Below are 6,000 nucleotides of genomic sequence, written 5' to 3'. Positions count from 1 at the left end.
AAAGCTGTTTCTGCCTGTGGAATCACAGAGTCACAGATTCGGCCGGGTCAGAAGGGAGCACAGTGGGTCATCTGGCCCGGCCTCCCTGCTCAAGCACCAAGAAGAGCCTGGCTCCATCCTCTTGGCACCCTCTCTTTAGATATTTATAGGCATTGATGAGGTCCCATCTCAGTAGTTTGTTCTGAAGGCTGAACAGGCCCAGCTCTCTCAGCCTTCCCTCCTAACAGAGATTCGCCAGTCCCTGAATCATTGTTGCCTTTCACTGGACCTGCTCCAGGAGCTCCATGTCTCTCTTGTCTTATGAAATCTGGGACATAGCACTCCATATGTGGCCTCACCAAGGCTGAGTAAAAGGGCTGGAAAAGTGCTGAAAAACTGTAAAAAAAATTGCAAAACAGCTGTGAAGCAAAGTTTCAGTCCAACCCAACCCAAAGCAATCCTTTTCCTTGTTAAAAGCTTTTATTTGGAAAGAAGACACTTACCATCACAAAGAAAATGTTTTCTGCATAACCACATTATTTTATCAGCATTTATGACAAACTGGACAATTTTACTCACCAGTGTTGGGCACAAATGTGTCACTGCTTCCATGGATCACACTTGTGTTTTGTTCAAGGCAATCACAAGTAGGATGAGGAGCACTTCCCACACACAAGCTTTTCTGCCATTTTTCATGTATTCCACTCTCTAATTCTCTAAACAGTTTCACTTTGTGTCATATCCTAAAAGCTGAATAACAGGTTTGACAGATCACAAGAAAAATGAGTTCTTGAAGTGGAAATGGCTCACTAAATATGCTGAATCTTCAACTGTGCTGTCTAAAAAGGTAGAGAAAGTAGTTCCATATAGAATATGTAAGGAAGCTCTACACAAAATTCTATACAGGAGATCCTGATTTTATCTCGATGCCTAGGCATCATCCCAGCTATGAGTCAAAACTGGCAGTTCTAGAGATTCAAACTACCCTTGATTTCTGTAAGTGTGGTGTAAATTACAGAGCACATTTTCCTGTGCAAGTATTCTGGGATGGTTTCATGGAGGTAGAAACCCCTATTGTCTTACAGCACATGAAGTCATGGAACAAACTGGAGCACAACCTGGCAATGAAGAAAAATTAGCTTATCTTTGTGAGAACTGCTGCTGAAAGAAAAGTGTGCAATCTGCTCTGCTCCTCATAAAGAAGGGGGATTGTTCACAAGATCTTAAATCAGGAGTAGATAACATCCCCAAAATTGCAAGATGGTTAGAAAAACCAGAGGACAAGCAATGCAAACATTTCACACACAATTGCCTTAATTGCTTTCTTCAACCTCAAAGCATCAGCCTAATCTTGTTCAGGCTAAACAGCACACAGCCCTCCTGACCCACACCCCTACGCAGTAAATTAGAGACTTAAGAGATTGCATTAATTTAAATGGATCTCTTCCCAGAAGAATGTAAGAAAGATAATGATTACATGTAAAAACACCTGGAAAAGCTACTGCAGCAGCACAGCATTCACTGAGAGAAATTAATCACGCTTTATTGTCCTGCAGTTTCTACATCTCTGTTTCACCGTTGAGATGTAGCTTGCCTGAGGGAAGAGGCATCTCTGCAATCTTCTGTCAGAATTCAGGGAAGAAAGCAGTCACTCCAAACTTTCCATTGCACAAGGGATATGAGCCTTGCTGTTGCAACCCTACTCCTACCACTAGGCTTGCTGTGTCTTGGAAAACTCCAGCTGAGCACAGTTTGGGGGATTAGGGTAGCATTGCACAGTTCTAGGCTCTCAGAAGGTTTTTCTTGGCCTTATTCTGTGGGCAGGTATTAACCATGGAAGCATGCCAACCCAAGTACTCTCGGCCTGAATTACTACTCAGATTAGCAAAACCCTACATTATGCTAGGATTGTTGTAGCATAAGTACTGCATCTTCAGATATGTTGTTATTTCATACAAAAAGGATGTTTTGGTGTAAACTGAAGAGAGAGGGGAAAAAAGCCAAACCCTGCATGCTTAAGCACCTTTACAAATAACAGAGTAACTGCAGTAGCAACAAAGCCCAGGGTGGCAGAAGTGGTGAACTTGATTCAAGAGCATCTGGAGCACGTCCATTCCCAAGGGGATGGATGCTGGTTGATTATAAACACAAACAGAAATCATGTTCAGCATCAGTTAGAGGTTTGGGGGGGGGGGTAACTAAACAACATAAATACCAGAGTCTCTAAATTTCATTTTTGCCTGATATTGTGAGAGTTTTGTAGAATCTTCCAACCTCATGGCATTTTTCCTGTGTAGGCTTTGCTTGCTATCTGTCCCTTGCAGCAAGGTGCTTAGATGTCCAGTACTCAGCCACCATAGTGACCTCGTGACATCGAGTCAGAGCCACACATATGCTTAGCAGGGTCTATGCTAAAGAACATTTTTGGACCAAGTAAAAATGAAGGCAGCAGACAAAGCTCATAAATTATATTGTCTTATAACCCTTCATTAAATTAACATGTTAAATTACTCTTAATATTACCCTCTAGAACTTAGGCTCTCCTAAATATCTTCCCCTCTCATCTATTCTCTTGTTTAGTATGGTTATTTAGTTTGTTTGGTTTTACAATTGCATCTTTCTGTTTGTTTAATAGAGAGCAGTGAGCAGCAGTACACCAAGACCAAGTTAAAGCCCCATTAATGTCTTTGTTTTCTTCTGGTTCTATAAATCAGTGTCAGTGTTGTTTACCCATCCTTCTTAAAAGTTTTGTGTTTGCCAGGATTAAACTCTCAGGAAGTTTATCATCAGTCTCTATTGGTATTTGTGTGATAATTAATTAGTATTGGCCCAACAGGACTCTTAACTGTAATTAACATTCATATAGATCAGCAGCTTCAGTAAAGGATGGGACTTTCCCAGGCTTGTTTCTCTGTAGCTTGTTCTGGGGTGGGAGGCAATAGCTCTGAATAAGCTGCTACCACTTAGGAAAGGAATGAGAGGATGAGAGGGTCACGGTGGATAGTTCTGGGAAGCCATCCTCTGGGTGCTCCATGAGAGAACACCATGCCAACCAGCACACTGGGAACGCTATTAGGAAAGACATCGAAAGCAATCTGACAAATATCATGATGACACATTACTGAATGCCAGCAATCCGATATCAAAATGCATAAGTATAAGCAGAGAAAGTGCAAAGGAAGGCAAAAAATAAGCATTTTTAGAACTTGCATACAACAGCTCCAAGGTAGGAGAAACAGAAGAACACAATTTTTCAGAATTGAAAGGGAACGATGGGAGAGGAATAGGCTTTATAAAGCACTGATCTAGAAAACATAAAAGGCAGGGAAGGTTACATGTGTGACAAGCATTGACTACTTTGTATCAGCTAAGAACAAGGGAGAACTTCTATAAGGTGTCAGACAACAGGACACCTTTACATGAGAATATTGTGTAATGTTTTGCCTCAGAGTGCTGTCAGGCACAAAATTACAAAGGAGCCAAAAGGCATTAGGTGAATTCATAGAAGACAGGTCCACTGTTTTAACAGTGGATCCTGATAGTTACAGAAATATCAGAACTTCTGATTTCTCACGTTTAGAAAGGTGTGCTGGGAAACAGTAATTTCTTAAACTCTCCCTTAACATCTGCTGCTGGGCACTGTTGCACTTTTGCTGTTCTGGACAGACTTCATCTGAATGAGGTCTTCATATGTTCAAAGCCAGTCAGTAAGCCCAGTGTAACACTGTAAAGTACATTAGTAATAGCAAAGATTAGAAAGTTCAGACATGTTCTAATGTTCTGTCAGATTCAGACTCTGCAATACTTTTGTGTGGTATTTTGAATTTATCTGCAAAAACCCCTCTCATGCAGTAAGACCTACATAAGAGGACAAGGAAGAAAGTCTGCCAAGATAGCCCACCGGAATTTGTCCAGGAAACAGGACTTGTCCCTTACAAAATTACATACTCTAGGATAGTGTTGTGATCTGAGCCTCTGAAGTGAGCTGACCCCCCTTGCACAGAATGTTTCGGGAAATAGAATTTAGATTCCACCAAAATATCTTAGCCTCATGTCTCTTCTTTTGTTTGGTCTGCCCATTTAGCTTAGTTTTCTTTCTTTTGCTCCAACATCTCATGTTTGCTTTTTTTTTAACAAGGGAGCAGTGACCAACAAAAAACATTTATATTTCTAATAAACAAAGCATGAGGAGTTTACTGTCTTATCTCCTTTAATTCTTTTTCCTTTAAATACCAATGACGCTTAGGTACTTCATCTCCACATCTCTCTTGAACTCTGTTGTCTATTCACCAAACAGCTCCTGTTGTCAGGCTGACTTGAGATTGTCACCTATGGCTCTCCACCCCTTAGTTCCTCAGCAAATTCAGATACGTGAAGTGTTCTGCTCCCCCAGTTTGAGGTCAAAGTTACAAGAGCATTTCCACAAAAAAAACCTCTTTTAGTAGAAGAGACAGGTTATTTCTAAAGATCAGCCACAGAAATAAGGATCAAGCAGACATTACCAGACAGCATAAATAATAAATTTAATATTCATGTCCATGTAATGAATGAAAATGTACTAAAACCCAAGGGTATAGCTTTGTTTATATATCTTTAATAGCAGGTATCATACAGCCTCAGAGGATCATATAGGGCATTCTAGAAAAAACACTTCAGGCTGCATCTACACAAGTTAATTAAGGGGGACCAGCCCACACTAAATAGGTACTAGCACACGACTGTACTTTTTATGTGTTAGCTCACAAATGGTGTTGTTCAGAACTATCACAGGCTGGGGAGCATTCCCCATGGCAGTTTTGCATGCAGCCATGCTATTTGGATAGGAAGAAAAGGCAGATGTGTGGCCATCAGCTGTGCAACTCTACCAGCTGGCCTTAAGGGTAAGAAACTGTCCCTGTTTACTCTTCATTGGATTTCATTATTTGTTTCAATTACAGATATTGCTCTGAAGCAATAAGAGATTCTGAAAGAAAGAATGTCTCAAGGGAACTCACAAAATATTCATGTCTGAGTGAAACTTTTATTAAAGAAGTCTTATGATTATTGCAAGTTGGAGTGATTTAGGGGCTGAAGAATTTGTGTCCTCTGGCTTCCGATTTTCCCTTTTCTTCCCTTCTTGGTCATGCTTTCCCGCCAAAACAGCTAGTATAACAGAGGTAACTCCGGCAGCAGTAGTTCATATCAAGAGATGAACTTCCACAAGGTAAGCTTGTACTTTAGTACAGTGTTATATACTGTTTCAGTTGTCAATGTTGGTTTTGTTTGAGCTCCACAAATCTGTGATATTTTTTTCCTAGTGTCACAGATCTGAAGAAATTTATTCACAAGTTCATAGCACTTTGCTGTTGTTTTCTTAAATCATAATTATATTGCATAAAATTCAGCTTTGGACACATCTCCCTGCACTGATAAAATGTAGTTACAATAGCCTAGCATGTAAGTAATGGCAACTACAAAAACAAATTATGAGAGGGCTTTAAAAGTGTAGTAACTATAGCCAAAGTGTCACCAGAACCCTAAAACTGGAAGAATCAAGTAAAAAGGAACCTGCTTCAGCACTGATGGTAGAGCATGTTTATTTCTTGTACCATTGAATTATTTTTCACATAGCATGATCAGGGTCAATTCCTGCTCAAAACAAAATTAGGAGTGAAGAAGAATAGATCAACAGATAATTGCAACGTTAATTATTTAGAATTATTCTTCAAAGCTTTATGTGAGGATTTGTGTCTTAGTACAATCATTATGTAATGGAAGCTTTTGCCTCTCCATCTTCTATAAAATAGTATTTGACTCCTTGAAATAGTCATCAAAATTGAGCACAAAAAGCCACAGCTGGAGCTGCTCCAACATACAAAGAGTTCTATTACTGAAATCACTTCCTCTTGGTTTGCATTCTACATGCTGAGCAGGAAACATGGGATTTCACTTTGCTATCTTGTCCCTTTAGATGGATTCACCCTCGTGCTAACACTAGATTGAGTGCCTTACAGCACAATGTCTCCTGTAACCTATTGCCAG

Source organism: Manacus vitellinus, unplaced genomic scaffold (genome assembly GCF_001715985.3).
Source record: "Manacus vitellinus isolate BGI_N305 unplaced genomic scaffold, ASM171598v3 scaffold_36_pilon, whole genome shotgun sequence".
Classification (NCBI taxonomy): Eukaryota; Metazoa; Chordata; class Aves; order Passeriformes; family Pipridae; genus Manacus; species Manacus vitellinus.
Note: the sequence above shows the minus strand (reverse complement) of the source record.